The following is a 19,423-nucleotide window of genomic DNA, read 5'->3' on the forward strand; positions in this document are numbered from 1 at the left end:
TCCATTGCGTGTATTTACTCGGACTTGATATCACCTCTTTATATCTTTTGCGGTACCACTCATCCTTTGTATCTATCCCCGGAGCGGTATCGGCAGCGGCAAGCGCGCCAGCGGTATCATTTTCGGTAACCAAATTAACGGTATCGGTAGCGGTATCGGTAACGGTATCTGAGTTTTCCACGGTAACCTGAGTTTCGAACATGCGAGAGAGTGCGTCAGGCACATGATGTAAGGCACCTTTCCTGTGAATTACCTCGTAATCGTACTCTAATAATTCGAGAGCCCATCGAGCTAATCTACCTGTTGGATTTTTCAAATTATGCAACCAGCGTAGACTGCTGTGATCGGTAACAACTGTGAATTTATAGCCTTCAAGATATGGTCTGAATTTCTTTATCGCCCAAACGACTGCTAAGCATTCTTGTTCGGTAACTGTGTATCTTGTTTCGGGGCCTGCCAGAGCTCGACTTGCGAAAGCTATTACCCTTTCTTCGCCATCGATATTCTGGGTCAAAACGGCACCTAATCCTACAGAACTAGCGTCAGTCTGCAATACGAAAGGTTCTTCGAAGTCTGGGCACGCAAGTGTTGGTGCGGTAACTAAATGGTCTCGAAGCTGATCGAAGGCGCGGACCTGATCACTCCCCCATTCCCAGCGCTTGCCTTTTTTCAAAAGGCGTGTCAATGGCTCGCTAAGAGTGGCAAATTGTGGAATAAATCGTCGATACCAGGACGACATGCCTAAAAATCGGCGCACTTGCTTGATATTTAGCGGCGCGGGATATTCGAGGATCGGTCGCGTCTTTTCAGGGTCGACCATTAGCCCTTCTTTTTGCACGAGAAATCCCAAATATCGCACCTGAGCACGGCAAAATTCACATTTGTCGGGATTCACGGTAAGACCGGCAGCGGTAATTCTATCCAATACTTTATTCAGCCAGATCATATGTTCCTCAAACGTAGGCGTTACTATCACAATGTCATCGAGATATGCAAACGCAAAAGGTTCCATTTCGGGGCCTATCAACCGATCTAACAACCGTTGAAAGGTTGCGGGAGCCCCCGTTAAACCGTACGGCATCCGCGTAAATTGATAGAGTCCTTTACCCGGAACACTAAACGCGGTAATTTCTCGGCTTTCCTTAGCCAACGGTACCTGAAAATATGCCTGACTCAAATCTATAGTCGAAATGTAACGGGCTGATCGCAATTTGTCCAGAATTCCCGCCATGTTCGGTAACGGATATGCATCTTTCTTCGATAAACTATTCACCTTTCGAAAATCTAAGCAGAATCGGTACTTGCCATTCGGTTTTTTGACCATAACCACCGGATTCGACCATTCGCTAAACGAAGGTTCTATTATCCCAGCGTCTAACATTTTGTCTACTTCCGAACGGATGGCTTCTTGGACCTTAGGCGACACTAAATAACAACGCTGCTTCACGGGCGGATTACTGCCTACATCGATCTTATGTTCTGTGAGGCTTGTAATACCGGGATTCACAGACGGTTCCGGGAGGGTTTTCAAAAAGGTATCTAATGTATGCTCCTGTTTTGACGTTAATTCCGTCAATCCATAATATGAGCCTTCACGAGAAATTCGGTTGGTAGCGAGACGGTAACGAACGGTTGGATTTTGCGCAAAATACCATTCACCTGTTGCGAAATCTAACCCTATACCAAATTTCGTTAAGAAATCCACCCCCAAAATGCATGGTACTGCCAACGTCGGCAATAATGCAACGGTAACCTCACGACACTGACCTTCTAATACTAACGGTAACTTGATTTCTTCGTGAATGTTTGCGATCTGTCCATTCGCTGTGCGAATTTGTATTCCTCTCCCCTTAGAAGTCACGAGTCCTAACGTACGAATAATTTTTATTCCCTCTCGACCGAGTAAGGTTCGATTGGCTCCGGAGTCCACGAGGGCCGAAAGTGTATAATTGTCGATACGGATCGTAAAATATCGCAGGGGCGGCAATTCGTCTCGCTCGAACGTAACGTATGAATGTATTAGCGTTTCGGTATCTGTCAATCTAGCTCGGGTCTCTCCCTGTGGATCCGGAGTCGTAGGGACCCTACCTACTGGCTCCGGTCCGCGTTTCCCGCACACGTAGGGCAGGTTCTGACGGTAACGTTCGGTTTGCCACACCGGTAACAATACATACGGCGCTGCTCGGTACATTCGCGTGCGCAATGTCCGAGTTTAGTGCAGTTCCAGCATTTAACATTGCTGGCCGTAGCGGTAGCGGAAACGGTAACGTTAGTTGACGAATCGGAAGCGGTATCGGTAGAGGTATCCTTATCGGTATCAGCCTTCGCCTTATTCGCGGTTTTGGCCTTCTTTTTCTTCTCCTTTTTAGTGGAGGCAGCGGTAGCAACGGTAACAGGGTTTTTCGGTTTTCCTTTCGGAGCGCGGTACGCTAAGTCCGGGAAAATAGATTGTTCCGGCGGTAACGGGGGTCGGTAATTTTGTTCCGCGAGGTAGCTTCTTTCTACGCGGCTCGCTAGATATTCCAAGGTGGAAAAATCCCCGAATTCTTGCCGGCGGATCGCGATCTGCAGACGCGGTAACATATTGCGGTGCGCGAAATTAAGCTGTTCCGCTAAGGGCCAGGGGGGCGTCATTCTATTTAATAACGCGCGTAAGCACGTTAGGTAATCGGCAGCTGTCTCGTGCTCCCCCTGGGTACGCCTGAAAATTTCGTCACGCAGCGCGTACTGAAAATCGGGATCCCCGAATCGCGCTCTCCATCCAGCCTCAAAATCATCCCAATTTCGCCAATTTGCGCTCTCTAATCTCACCCAATAAAGCGCCATGTCCGATAAGAACAGCGGTAAACATTTAAATAGATCCGAATCCGATATCGGCACGATCGCACGAGCTTCTTTTATCCTTAGCAGGAATGCTTCCGCGTCGCTACCCCGTTTTCCCGAAAACTGTAGGTTCCACTTACGCATCAAATTATACGCCTCCGCAGTGGACGCGCGTGACGGACGCGGTTCGTATATTTGCGGGGGAACCTCCGGAATTTTCGGGGGACGCGTAGGATAAGCTCCTCCCACCGCGGCATCCTCCTTTTCCCCCCCGAACGTGAAACGGGGGTGTCCCGGGTAAGTGGGGTCTTCCCTTCGGGGGGTGGATTCACCCGACATCGCGCCCTTGTCAAGTGACATCGCGGCGTCCTCAGCCGGGCTAAGTGCCGGAGACGGGGGAGACTTTTCCTGCTGAGCGTTCTCGTACCGCGTAAGTCGCGCTCGTAAAACCGGCAAAATTCCCTGGATCCTTAATCCTCTATCCGATAAGTGTTGTCGTGCTTGTTCGATAGTCAGTTCGTAAATCCACTGATGAGGATTACTATCCTTCCTCATGTGGAGAAAGAAAAATTATCCGGTCCTATTCCCTAGACCCACTCGAATATTCGAAAAAAAAAACGCAGTCAAGACGCAAAACAACTTCCAAAAAAAAATTATAATCTCAGTAAGGAACGGTACTAACGAGAAAGAAAGACGAGAAAGAAAAAAAACGACGCTAAATTGATTCGTACTAACCAAAAGTACTTAGTTACCGAACGAGAATTCGCCACAAAAGAACGCAATACCGGAAAATGCACACGCAAAAACAACAAAAAAAAGAAATCAACGATATATGATAGAAGAAAAGAACGAAAAAGAAAAGAAAGAAAAGAAAGAAAAAATAATTAACGCCACTAACAAGACGAGAGGAAATCGAAGATACGAACGAACACCAAGAATCGAAAGTAAGCTTAATTTATTACTCTCAACTGACTCACGAGACGATAATCGCCGACAAACGAAAAGGGACACGGAAAGAGAAAAGAAATCACGCCGAGAGCCGATTCTCGACGGCGTATTCCAAATCTCCACGAAATTTCAATAAGTCTCCCGAAAGGAGAAAAAAAAAAAAATACTGATAACACCGCTACACTTGCGCGGTCTCACTGCAATTAAGCTTCACATACGCCTTCCTTGTTATCCGTACGCGAGAAGACATAAAAGAGAAAAGGACATACAGAGAAAAGGAACGAGAAAAAGAAATGAAAAGGAAATTAATAACGGTAGCTTAATTCAAGATAAAAACAACACACGAAGGGACCGTATGCTCGAGTAACCGACACGAGAAAAAAAAGAAATCATAAACACAATTGATACGGTAACGAATAAATACGAGAAACAAACAATTTCAAACGACACGAAAACTGTACGTTTTAACGACTTTGATACGCCAAATCAGCCAAATTCAATGCGAGTCCGTTAAACCCACTATCGAAATTTTCATCATGTGGCGATATCAATATAATAACGGTAACGATATTTTCAATCCGGCCTCAGTCAGGCAATACATTACTTAGAGAAAAAAAAAAAGGTTATTCGGTATGACTCGAGAGAAAGAAAAAAAAGAATTTTACACAGAAACAAAGAAAAGAAAGTTAGCAGGCTAAGATCACTGTCATGTAATTTTAAAATCAATATATATCGGAAATGAAACGCGTTAATTGCCAGCGTTATCGTGAAAAGAAAGAAAAGGAAAAAGACAAAGGAAAGAAAGACGTTTTTAGTTGTTGAATACGGAACGCAATGATCAATCCACAAATATTAACGAAAAAGAAAGAGATAACGAGAACGGGCAAAAAGAAAATAATTAATTTTGAAAAGACAATAATTATGCACTTAAAGAGCGAAACGAAAAGAAAAGGAAAAGAGAAAAAAAGAAAGGTAGCAAAAAAAAAGGTGTGATGTGATCACGCAAAGTTGAATTAAATAATTCCGTAAGTAATAAAAATCAAAAGAATACGTTGAGACGGAAGTTTAAACGCAACGAATCTAAACACGACCTTATACGTTGAAGCCTAAGAGAAAAGAAGTAACAAACAAAATCCGAAAAAAAAGTAACACATGAGCTATCGACAATAATCAAAAGAAAGCAACTGAGATCAACGGTATCAAATAATAAACAAGTTGGTCAAGCGGTCATAATAACGATTCTCTTATGCGAACAATATTATGCGAATGATTCGTTATAACGGAAATTTATGAAATTAACGAAAAGATCTTGAAAATCAGGCCTCGCGTATAATTAATATCGGAAAGATACGATAAACGGCTCTCTACAACACGCTCGAAATCAGTCAGGCGGAAATAATGCTGAACAGGTGGAACTTTAAAGGTCTCCGTTTTTCTATTGACCTACTTAATTTCTGCGAAATCGGTCTAGACGATATTATATAAGCGAGCGCGTGTATGAGTGTTTACGTCGCGTTCGGCCGCGAGCGAGCGACGGGTAGAAAAACTCTACAGCTGAGCGGCACGCGCCAACACAGCGAGCGGTATCACACGTATACGCGGCGGCACACAAATTCCAGAGTCCTCTTCTTTTATATAGGACTTAGAATATACTTATTGCAACTTACTTGCATAGGACAGCATATATATATTGTGGACGATACGTACATTTGTCTTATACACAGACGAAAGAACATGAAATGTAATAAGTGGATTAGTACCTTGACAAAGACACAGATATAATTAATTGAGTTACGCTCTCTCACTCTCCAGATTTTACTCTCTCCTAATTTCCCGATAATTTTTCACGGCGTGGGCCCCACGTTGGGCGCCAAAATTTGCGACGTGAACTAGCCTCGGAATCACGCCAGATCCGAGGGAGCACGCCCAATGGAAATCGGTACTCGAGGCATCGGCAATAACTGCTCGACTCGGTAACTTACGGTATCAGAAACAGATGCTTAATTCGGTAACTCGCGGTACTCCACGCTCGTCGGGAGCAAGGTAACTCGCGAAATCGGCAATAACTGCACGATTCGGTAACTCGCGGTACTCCACACAATTCGGGAGCAAGGTAACTCACGCGATAACGGTAACCGGAAATGGGCGCCAGGTGCGAATAATCGCACCGCGGTATCGGTAACTTTAATAGTTCTCAAAATTTGCTCGGCCGCTCCCCGCTCAGTATGGCAGAGGGGCGCAGTTCTTTTACTTAACGTAGATATCTGGAGTGAGAGGTGAACACAAGGACAACTCAATCATTAATATTTAACAATAATGTATTTCCATGATTCGGTTACAAGGGTAAAGATGAGTAGATCGTTCGGCCTGAGCCGATACGGCGGAAATAGTCTAGTACGGTAGTAAGGTAATTCGCTCAATCAATCGATAACGAGAACCGATTTCGGTAACCATATAAAATCTCGGAAACGCGATCACGATAATTCGCAGCTGATCCGACGATATTTGACAAAACAAATGACTTGTATTACGACCATCCGATACGGTCGGTGAAGGCCAAATAAATATACTTTGAACGACGGTAGCCTAACGGCCAGAAATGCGATGTCGCGGAACGGCTATTTTCGCGGGCTTTCACGTTTCTCGCCGAGACGCTAACGTGGCGGTAACAGCGGTCTCGCGGAGAACGCTCCCGAGCAAAATCCGTCCGCGGACATCCGCCCACGGTACTTTCGGTACGGTGATAACGCGACAAAAACGGTAACAAAACGATATCGTAAGGAAGACTGTAGCAATTAATCAGTCTCCTACAAAAAGAAACGGTAACGGAAAAACGGTAGCAATTAGTCAGTATTCTACAAAAAGAAACGGTAACGGGAAGACGGTACGGTAACGAAACGAACGGCAAACGAAACGGCAACGAGAAAGAGACTGTCGGCGCTTAACTCACGCAAGACGGAGAGACTTTTACGCGATATCCGGAGCCGGCTGGACACGCGGTAATTGAGCGTCAATACACGCTCACGGTATCAAAAATCTCGGTTAGTTGTGTGAGAGACACTAAATACAAAACAGACTCACGCTACCAGCCATAACCGGACGGAACTCTACGGCTACCCGAGAGGCGGCTTACATCGAGTTGACGTCTTCGGCGTCTTCGGCGTCGTGGGGTTGAGTCCTTGTGTTCGTCCTCACGCACTCGCGGCACACCGAACAGTGCCTCTTCTCGGCTCTGCCTCTAGGTCCTTCCAGATTCGCGTCGCCTTCCTGCGCATCCTGCCGATTTTCCGAAAAGGGGGGCCCCTGAGAACCGCCCACAGTTCATCCAGGGCGCCCCCTTCCGCTCACTGTGGTTTCCTCAAGTCTTTCGGCTGATAGTGTGTCGGTAAGTCGATGTTCCCGGAAGAGACTGGTTAGGCTGGCCGGGCCATACTCCGGTCCTTCCGGGTGCAGCATCTTCGGGGTCCTCGAAGCCGTCTGCAGTCGGGCGAGGTCCGCTGCTGCGTGTCTTTGTGTTGCTTTTGACTTTGTGGCTGAAACCAAAGCGGAGTTAGATAGGGCTTGGATGGCGGAGGCGACGGAATCGCGGTACCTGACCTTTTTCGTGGGGTCACTAACGCGTGGCCCCTGCGGATGATCCCCCGGTGTCCGGCTTCCCTGGCGATGCTGTCTTCGCCCTGAGGCACAAAACACGCAACGCCGCCCGCACGGGGTCTCGCCTTACAACTCAAAAACGGTATTACGGTACAAAAACAGGAATTACAATACAAACGACGCGCAAAAATGGTGGAGTCTCGCGGGTTGCTCTCTCCACGCGAGGAGCAACACCAGGGCTCCTTGCTCCCTCGGCCGGGCTATCGCCCTTGTGACGGCGCTCGAAAAGCGTCACGTCACAATATTAATCTGTCCATTTTGCAAAAAAGCAATTCTTTTTCTTACACTATAATCACTTTCTATTTTTTGAAAACCAAAAAACATTTCATTCCCTCTTGAACAACTCCATTCAGTAGAAGGAAATGTAATAAACTCCAAGTTGTCTTGCAAATATTTAAAATTATTGCGTCCATCATTTTTAGATTTCATCTTGTTTCTTTGTCTGAAATGCTAAAAAATAATAAAGTAATATAAATATTATTTTTCTACAACATTAATATTTTTACTTTAAAACTGACTTTTGTTTTTTTTTTTTAATACTACTTCTATACTATATCTATTATAAATAAATACAATATTATATATTATAATACTTTTTAATATTATTACCTTTTTTCTCTGCAGAAATGTGTGTGTATATGTATATTTTATTTTCAATCTTTATTTTCTTGAATACTGATACTGATAAGTATATTCTAAATTATATATATTATCATCTACGGCGTTTTCTTCTCTAAAATATATTTATAATTATATTAACCTTATTTAAGATAAACATAGTTTGTATTATATAAGATTTATATTCTTTATATTCTTTATGTTCTTTAAAAATTTGTAACATTTTTTTTATTTTTTAAAAATTTATTTGTTTATTTCAATTTCATACTTACGTTCCATGCTTTTCTAATCCTTATAACCTTTTCTCTCACTGTGGTCTCATCTGTCATTGACAATTTAAAGATGGCGACGAAATGTTGCAAGTTATTCCACTCGGCAAACCTCCTCCTTCACGGAACATTTTTCGTGACCACTTTCAATCTATGTAGTTACGTCTCCTTACTTTTACTTCGTGGTCTATTTATATAAGTCTATGACGTATACGAGTTAGATAAGAGGCTCGGGCATGAACTATAGTGTGTGTCGACGGACGACCACACAGAGAGAGATAGAGACGGGCCAGTCGTCGGCGCAGCGGAAGCGCATTGGCCCGTCACGGGAGTCACTAGCGACAGGGTCGAGGAGTTGCGAATCCCCAACAATATTATATTATATATATTTATATAATTACATTAATTAAAAAATTTTATTTATTAAATTTAAACAAATATGTTATCAAAATTTAGTTTGTTTTATTCTTTTAATTGTTAGTATACAATAAAAATTATATATAAAGAATTTTTTTAATGCATGCAAATATGTAGGAAAATGATAAATATCAACATTATTATCATCATAGTTATCATTATTGTTATCATCATCATTATTATCATCATTATTATCATCATCATTGTCATCATCATCATCATCATTATCATCATTATCATCATCATCACTATCATCATCATTATCATCATCATCATCATCATCATAATTATCATCATAATCATTATTATAATCATCTTTATCATCAATTATCATTTATTAAAATTAACATTATATTTATTATCAATTACACATATAATAGATTACACATAAAATAAATTACAACACAATAATTAATAATATAAATATAACTGTAATAAAATATTAACTAAGTGTTTAAAATTATTATATACAACGTAATTATATATTACAACACAATATAATTAAACATTTTAATATAATAATAATTATTATATTCAACTAATTCGTAATATTATAATATGAATTGATATTCTTTTCTTCTCTTTTTTTCTTGTGTTCCCTTTTTCTTTTTCTGTCTCTATTGTTTATATTTATTAATTTTTTCTAGAAAATTTACTCAAAGTATTTGAAACAAAAGAAATAATAAATATTAATATATTTATATTTATTTTAAAAATATAAAAAATTATTATGCACTACTCAAAAAAAGTGAAAAATACTTTTTATGTACTAAAAAAGAGAATATAACTTTTAAGGGGTTTCGCTGGGATATCGTTCTACTTCTACATTTTTTTATGCATTTTTTTCGTAAAACTGAAAATTATAATTATAATAACATCATCGTAAAGAAAAGTTGATACATTAAAATAAAACATCGCATTATTACAAAATTACTATTAATAAAGAAAAAATTAATTGAAAGTTGAATCAAACGTGAATAATTAAATGAATAATTTTTGAAATAAATGTTATAGTAAAAAATATAAACTAATTAATGTTTTGCGATACAATTATTCACGTTTAATCTAATTTTGAATTAATTTTTAAATTATTGAAACATAATTAACAATTTTGTAACAATGCTATGTTTGTTTTATTTCAATGTAATTAACTTTTCTTAAGTATGGCATTATAATGTATATAATAAGAATAAATTTTTAATTTCTACGAAGAAAAATACATAAAAAAATGTAGAAATAAAATGATTCCCGAGTAAATGTTAAACTTCTTAAAAGTTGTATATTTTTTTAAATAAATTATTTTTAAAACATAAATTTATCCGCTATAATTTTATTAACAATTAATAAATTTTTTTTAATTTTAAAAAGAAAATTTAATATAAAAAAATTGACGAGATTTAAAATATATTTACTTTCAGAAAGTATTTTTTTAGTTTCTATAATTTTGGTAATTTTTAAACATAAAAAACTACAAATTAGACAAAATAAAAAAATTTTCTACTCACTATAAACCACCAAAAAAATCTTTGAATATTTTCAACTTCTTAAAATAAAAGCTGAAAGTTTTTTTAATATATTTTTTTTCAAATGATTCTAAGATTCTTTGTAACTGAGAGAGAGAGAGAAAAAGAGAGAGAGAATAACTATATATATATATATATATATACTTTTCTCTATTTGTCTTTCTTTCTTTTTTGTTTATTTTTTTCTTTTTTTGTCTTTTTTCTTCTTATTTCTTTATATTTTTTTCTTTTATTTTTATTCTGCTTCTCTTCCTTCTTTAAACTTTTCTTTGCTCTTGTGTAAATCGAAACAATTGTAACTACATAGCAAAAAGAAAATTTATTATTAACAATATCACTCGATCTTGATTCAATATTATCATTATTTACAAATTTATTTATTTATTTTAAAAATATTATAATATATAAAATATCGATTTTATTTAATTTTGTTACAATTTGTAGTTTGTTAAAAAAAAAATTTTTAACATATTTATTTTTTATAATAAAATAAAGTTTTATAAGTTTGCTGTTGCTTTATAAAAAGGTAAACAATATATCAAAAACATTTTTTTAATAATGTAATAATAATAATAATATATATATTTCCTAAAATACATTTAAAGAATATTATTTATGCAAGAAAAATATTGTATATTTTTTAAATAAATTAAAGTAGATTTTTTTATAAAAAAAATTGAAAGACATTTTGCTCGTAGATCTAAATGTTTTTGTAACTAATTTGCAAATTAAAACTCTATTTTAGAGTTTGACAACATTCAAATAAAGAATGAGGTTTTGTTTGCTCATGGTTGTTAAGAGGATGCTGAAGTCATATTGTTACCGACCGAAACTTCAATTTTCTAAAAAGGGTGGCGTTTTTTATTGCTTTAATAGAATTACAAATCCTTTGGTGTAAATAAAGTACATATGCTAATCTTTCGGCAGTTGGTCAAATTTAAACCAAAAAATAAAAAAAATTTTTGAAAATTTACCGACAATGTCACCTCAAAGAATTATATCTTTTATATCAAAATTATACTGCTTCAATCTGCAAAACAAGACCATGTGCCGAAGAAGAGCGTATGAAACAATAATGGAAAACCAAAAAAATAGAGCTTAGAGACTTATTTTCAAAACGCCACCCTTTTCCAGATTTATGTAAAGCATGTGTGCAATATAGAAAGAATAAGGTAAAAAAGAGCTATAGATTAGTTCCGAGATTTTGGGATAGAGGCGCTATACAGTTCTCAGTGCTATCTGTCATATACAGAATCTTTTAGGTTAGTTATGCGTGTGTTAGTTGTGCGTGTGTGTGTGTTTGTGTTATGTGCTACGAAACCCGGCTGAAAAAAATGGGTTGAAGGCACTCTAAAGGATAAAAAAGTGTATGTATTATACATAAATTTTGCAACATTTTTGCAAACATTTATATTATTTAATTACATACATTCATATTCTAATTTCTACAAAATACTTTTATTCATGTGCTTTATGTGTATATATTATGTATATTCTGTGCTCCATATTATGTATATTCACATCAAAGTATCTATGTAAAATTAACTTTTTATATCATCTTGTATATTGTATATCATTTATATGAATATCATTTTGTATATTGTATATATTTTTATAATAAATGTATATGTCATATAACTTATTTATAAAGCATGAAATATAAAGGTATTTTTAGTTTCTTGTATGTATCATTTGTAAAAAAATCTTGATAAAAAAAACATTAATTTTGTGACTTGCAATTATCTGTTTCAATATATACTTCTTTTAAATACTTACAACTAGCCTTATTTTATGCGTTTTCCTTGGTATCTAAAATACACATCAAAATATAAAATTAATTTCTAGTTCAGTAGAAAAAAAACATTGTAGTCTTACACCAGAAAGGAATGGTAAAATATCATGTATATGTAATAACAAATAAATCACTTTTCCACTGACATTATACACAACTTTGCAGAAATAAATTTATTCTGTGAATTTTGAATGTGTAGTGCAGTTTAAAACACACAGTCGAAATATATCTATATTTTTGAAATAATAATTCTGATTTTTCATGAATCACAGTGGTTTTATAAAATGTTCAATTTTAACAGTTTTTATTGGACTGTACTTTAGACAATATTATATTTTGCCATTTCTCTCTGTTGTAAGACAAGAATATTTCGTTTCTACTGTAATAGAAATACATTTTCGATTTTGACACGTATTTTAAATACCAAGTTAATCACATAAAATAAGGCTAAGTGTAAGTATTTAAAAGAAGCATATAATGAAACAGATTATTGCAAGTCGCAAAATTAATGTTGTTTCTTTTATCAAAATTTTTTTACAAATGATAGACACAAAAAAATAAAAATATCTTTATATTTCATGCTTTAGAAATAAAAAATATGGCATATATCATATACATTTATTGTAAAAAGAGTATACAAAATGATGTCAATTTCTTAGAAAAATATTTTGATATAAATATAGATAATGTGGAGCATATAATATACATTATATATATATATATACATAAAGCATATGACGTAATAAAAGTATCTTACAATAAAGAATAAGACAAGCCAGAGGCGGTTTCCTCGTGGACTGGCAATATATAATAAGACAAGCCAGAGGCGGTTTTCTCGTGGACTGGCATTAGAAAACTCTTATTCTTGTCTTCAAGCCAGAGGCGGTTTCCTCGTGGACTGGCAATATAGAATAAGACAAGCCAGAGGCGGTTTTCTCGTGGACTGGCATTAGAAAATTCTTATTTTTGTCTTCAAGCCAGAGGCGGTTTCCTCGTGGACTGGCAATATAGAATAAGACAAGCCAGAGGCGGTTTTCTCATGGACTGGCAATATAGAATAAGACAAGCCAGAGGCGGTTTTCTCGTGGACTGGCATTAGAAAATTCTTATTCTTGTCTTCAAGCCAGAGGCGGTTTCCTCGTGGACTGGCAATATAGAATAAGACAAGCCAAAGGCGGTTTTCTCGTGGACTGGCAATATAGAATAAGACAAGCCAGAGGCGGTTTTCTCGTGGACTGGCATTAGAAGAAAATTCTTATTCTTGTCTTCAAGCCAGAGGCGGCTTTGTCGTGGACTGGCAATATAGAATAAGACAAGCCAGAGGAGATCTTTCGTGAGCTGACAATTTTAAATAAATATAATCAGAGGCGATCTAACGTCAGCTGACAGTTTAGAAGAAAGAGAGCTAAAGGCGATTTATTCGTGAACTGGCAAATTGTAAGCAAATATTGTCAGAGGCGATCTATCGTGAGCTGACAATTTTAAATAAATATTGTCACAGACGATCTAACGTCAGCTGACAGTTTAGAAAAAAGAGAGCTAAAGACGATTTATTCGTGAACTGGCAAATTGTAAGAAATATTGTCAGAAGCGATCTATTGTGAGCTGACAATTTTTAATAAATATAGTCAGAGGCGATCTAACGTCAGCTGACAGTTTAGAAAAAAGAGAGCTAAAAACGATTTATTCGTGAACTGGCAAATTGTAAGAAATATTGTCAGAGGCGATCTATCGTGAGCTGACAATTTTAAATAAATATTGTCACAGGCGATCTAACGTTAGCTGACAGTTTAGAAAAAAGAGAGCTAAAGACGATTTATTCGTGAACTGGCAAATTGTAAGAAATATTGTCAGAGGCGATCTATCGTGAGCTGACAATTTTTAATAAATATAGTCAGAGGCGATCTAACGTTAGCTGACAGTTTAGAAAAAAGGGAGCTAAAAACGATTTATTCGTGAACTGGCAAATTGTAAGAAATATTGTCAGAGGCGATCTATCGTGAGCTGACAATTTTAAATAAATATTGTCACAGACGATCTAACGTCAGCTGACAGTTTAGAAAAAAGAGAGCTAAAGACGATTTATTCGTGAACTGGCAAATTGTAAGAAATATTGTCAGAGGCGATCTATCGTGAGCTGACAATTTTCAATAAATATAGTCAGAGGCGATCTAACGTCAGCTGACAGTTTAGAAAAAAGAGAGCTAAAGACAATTTATTCGTGAACTGGCAGATTTTAAGAAATATTGTCATAGGCGATCTAACGTCAGCTGACAGATTTGAAGAAATACGTATTTATTTTAGTTAGCAATTTACTGCACGTGTGGTCTGTTTATATTTTATCAGATAATTTATAAGGTCATTTAACCTTTTTTCTCGCAATTGAAATTCTATCGTATGGCTGAATGATGTACATACGAGACAAAATAGACTTATACAAGGTGTCTAATAGATATGAGTTAGATATGATAAAATATTTTATTTGAAAAATGTATGTATAATACTATATGTCTAATTGGAAAAATATGTTATATGCTTTTCCTATTTTTATTCTTATGTAACAAATACAAAATAAATAAATAAGTTAATTAATTATTGAATACATACATATACATATTGAATATAGTTATCTTTATTTTGTATTTTATATAACTGAAATAATATATACTTTCATTATTTTAGTCATTATCATATAAAATACAAAATAAAGATAACTATTTATTGAATATATGTGTATATGTATATATTAATTAATTGATTAATTAGTTATTTAGTATATTTACTACATAAGGATAAAAGTAAGAAAAGTATATGACATTTTTCTTCAATGATATATATAGTATTATATGTATATTTTTTATTTATTATTTTGTCATATTTAGTTTGTATTTATTTGACACCTTGTATACGCTTATGTTTTCTCGGACATTATATTGCAACTTTGCGACGAAATTTCAGTCGAGGAAACAAGCGCAAGCATCGTTTGTTTACAAACTTCCGATGACACACGTACACAGACCACACGTCAGTGTAGTGAGTCACCACTACAAACAAATGCGTACACACGGACCTACGCGGCATAGGTCCGTAGGCTGCGCCGATAATGTCATTTCATTTTTAGTACCATCGAAATGATGGCGCTTTCGCGTCGGAGTTCGCCCGTCACTTCAGCATCCTCTTAATACGTGAAAATTTCTCGCTTTTCAAAATCCTCGTAAAATATGACTCTATTTTAAGTTATTTAATAGTAAATAATATAATATAAAAAATTAAATAGTAAGACCACCTTAATCGCAATCAGCCTTAATCGCAACCAGCCTTAATCGTAATATCATGCATATCATACACACCTTTTTTTTGCTTCTCTACCTTATTCTTCTTCTTTTTCCTCTCATTTTTCTTTATCACATGCCATAAACTTTTACTTTTTTATATTTTTTGTCTTTTAGATGTTCTGTTAAATAATTATTATTTGTTTATGTATTATTTAACCTCCTTAGAAACAAATTGTCAAAATATATGACAATTATAAATGCAGCAATTCGCAGTATGGAACACCCTGCAAAAACATCAAAGGTATTATTTAAATAATAATGATATATATATATATATATATATATATATATATATATTTCCTAAAATATATTTCAAAAATATTTTGTTGTGAATAAGTATTAACGAATAATATTCGTAGAACAAAAAGCACTTTTACTTGGTATACTTAATACAATGTAAATAAAGTAAATACAATGTTTGATGCACTTTAGGTGCGTGTGATAACTTATACGTAAGAAGAACGATAAAATTAAAAGAAACTGTATGACGCAATCGCTTTCCGCGACTCTACTTACTAAAACAGAACCTTAATGACGCTGATGTCGCGGGGATGTAATAACGCGGGAAATTTAACCTTTCATCAATCCCCCACTTGGAATTTTCTTCAATAAATCTATATGTTCAACGCAACCCTGATGTTGTAGTCTTCGTAATTTTTTAGTTAAAATATCCGCAATATTCTCTGAACTCGGTATGTAATTAATAGTTATTAAACCATTTTCTATAGCTTCTCTTGCATTGTGATACGCTATGTCTATGTGTTTAGTTTTAGATTTTTCTATACAATTCTTCGCAAAATTTATAGTAGCTTTGTTATTACAATACATTACATATGGTGTTGTTATCCATTCGTGCAATTGTAATTTTTCGATGAACATTTTAAACCAACTGGCCTCTTTTACTGCACTTGACAAAGCAATGTATTCGGCTTCCATAGTTGATGTCGCAATACATTTTTGTTTTGACGCTTTCCAATTTATAATATTTTTTCCTATCGCAGTAAAGCCATTAAAAGAATGTCTATCATCTACGTCGGTTCCCCAATCTGCATCAGTCCAAATCTCGACATTTGTTTCTCCGACTTTATATTCTAGACGATAATTTAAAGTATTACTTAAGTAGGTATCTAATTATTCTTTTTGCTTCTAACCAATGAATATGACCTGGTTTTGAATATTGAGCTAATTTAGTTACAACAAACGTACTGTCCGGTCTCGTACTTTGACTAATATAGCTAAGACAACCGATTAATTCACTATATGGAACGTTCTTCATTTTCTTTTTTTCTTGTTCGTTCTCGGGTGAATCATCTTTGGTTAGTTGTATTCCTGGTTCCAAAGGTGTATTTGCCGGTCGACATTCTTCCATGCCAAAACGCCGTATTATAGATTTTATGTATGATCTTTGGTTAAGTGAAACTCTGTTTGAATTCCGTTCAACTCCAACTCCAAGAAAGTAAGAAACCTCTCCTAGATCTCTAATCTCATATTCTCGTCTGATTATTTGTACTATTTCAATAGCCTTTTCTTTGTACTTGGAAAAAATCAAAATGTCATCAATATAAACGACTAAATATGTGCAAAAACCTTGTTGGTATAGGCAATTTGATGATCGTAATCGTTCGAAACCCTTTCGTGTTAGAAAATTATCTAGAGCATCGTTCCAATTTCTTCCGCTTTGCTTCAAACCATAAATTGGTCGCAACAATTTTACGATTCTTTCTTCTTCGTTATCTTGAAACGAGGGTAACTTCATATATATCTCTTCTTCTAGATGCCCGTTTAGATAGGCACTCTTCACATCTATGTGTCGAGTAACCCATCCGAATGTAACGCTCAAAGCGAGCAATAATCTTACCACGAAAAAACTGACAACCGGTGCATAAGTCAGATTGTAATCTATGTCTTCTCGTTGGTTGAAGCCCTGAGCGACTAATCTCGCCTTATATCGCATAATTTTTCCGTTGGCATCGCGTTTTAGTTTGAATACCCATTTACTTCCAATATAATTTTTTGGTTTGGATAGTTCTGGAATCCATGTCTTGAGTCGTTCCAAGTTCTCGATTTCCTCGTTAATTCCTTGTATCCATTCATTTGATTGCGGTGATTCCAATGCTTCCTTCAAACTCCTTGGTTCTGCAATCTCAGTGAGATTGATTTCTATGTTTGTTTTGGGTTTGCCTTTGCAACCATACGGATTTCTTGGTGGTTTCTTCTTGGGTCTTCCTCGGCTTTTAGGTCTTGGATCTTCCGTCTCCCCCACTATCCTCGATTCTGTGGATTCCTGTGATTCTTCATTATCGCTGTCGTATGTATCGCTATCATCGTCATCCAGTGTTATTTGCGAAATTGGTTGTTCTTTCCTTGTTGGTGATTCTATTCGAACTTCTTTATTTGTTTCTAAATGTGATGGTTCTAAAAACTCAAAACGGACGTGATTATTGCTTCTAAGTATTGCTTCGTGTCCAATTTTTGTCTCATCAAATTGTACGTGTTTTGTTTGGATTATTTGTTTTTTCTTTGGATCCTATAACCTGTATCCTTTTGTCTGGCTTGAATATCCGATTAGGATGCATTTTGTCGCACGTGGGTCTAGTATCTTCTTTCTACCTTGTGCTGGTAAGTGAGCGTAGGCCAAACATCCATATACTTTTAAGTGTTTAACGCTGGGTAATTTTCCTGTCCAGATGCCTTCTGGGACACCATCTTCCAAACTACTGTGAACCATGCGATTTTTTGAATAAGCCGCAGCACTAGTGGCTTCAGCCCAAAAAGATGTGGGTAATTTCGAAGATGACAGCATTGATCTCACCATATCCATCAGTGTACGATTGATTCGTTCTGCCACTCCGTTCATCTGAGGTGTTTCCACGCATGTTCTCTCATGTTTAATTCCTATTTTGTTGAACAATTCCCTTAATTCTTTGTTACAGTATTCTAATCCATTATCGGTATGTAATCTCTTGATTTTCAATCCTTTCTCTCTTTGTTTTAGTAATGTAACGTTGAATAATTTGTACAGCTTTATTTTTGCTTTTCAAGAAGTGTACCTGTACTTTCCTTGAGTAATCATCTACCAGAGTCATAAAATATCTTGCTCCTCCTATTGACTCCACTGGCATTGGGCCACATATGTCTGAGTGTTAATTCTAGGATTTGACTGGATTGCTTTTCGGATATCCCTTTGCATGGAGCTTTAGTTGATTTTCCTATGCAACATCCTGAGCATTTTTCTGGGTTTATTTTGTTATCTTCAAGTCCTCTTACAAATCTTTTTCTAGCTAATGCCTCTATGCTTTGATTATTGATATGGCAAAATCTTCCATGCCATATATTTTGCTTATCTAACTTTAGTGTATGTAGTTTAATTGCTTCGCCATTATCCGGATGTATGACATCGGCTTGTATAATATATAAATTATCAATTTGACGAGTTTTTACATATATTTTACCTGAGTACTGATCTATTAGTTTGGCTATTCCATTTTCAAATTTGATTATTTTATTCTTTTTTTCAATTTGCGCGATCGATATTAAATTTCGTCTACAACCGGGTACATAATATACATTATTTAGAATTATATCATATTCTTTGTAACCAATCTTGGTGTTTAATACGACTTCACCGACTCCTTCCGCTGTGAGTGGTGCTTCGTCCGTATTTGATGATGCATCCGCTGTATCAATTGCTTGAGGTGCCGTGGCTTTAAAGTTCCTCAGCCATTCTTTGTGTTTACATACGTGGTGTAAACGTCGCCGCACTATCCAATAACCAAGCATCATTTAACTTGACGTGATGCAGTGCCATTAACAAGGCTACTGAATCCTTTTTGTGTATTTTGGAATTGTCTTTCGTATTCGAGACCTTACTTCTGCATTGTTTTGCGAAATGTCCGGGTTTTCCACATTTAAAGCATTTTTAAGGCGTATTATTTTTAGATGTATTTTGTTTGCTACTAGCCTGGTACGCGGTAACCTCTGATTTGGTGTCTTGATTTTCATTTTTCGACATCCTTCTATCGTATTCCATCAGTAATGCCTTCT

Source organism: Linepithema humile, chromosome 1, assembly GCF_040581485.1.
Source record: "Linepithema humile isolate Giens D197 chromosome 1, Lhum_UNIL_v1.0, whole genome shotgun sequence".
NCBI lineage: Eukaryota > Metazoa > Arthropoda > Insecta > Hymenoptera > Formicidae > Linepithema > Linepithema humile.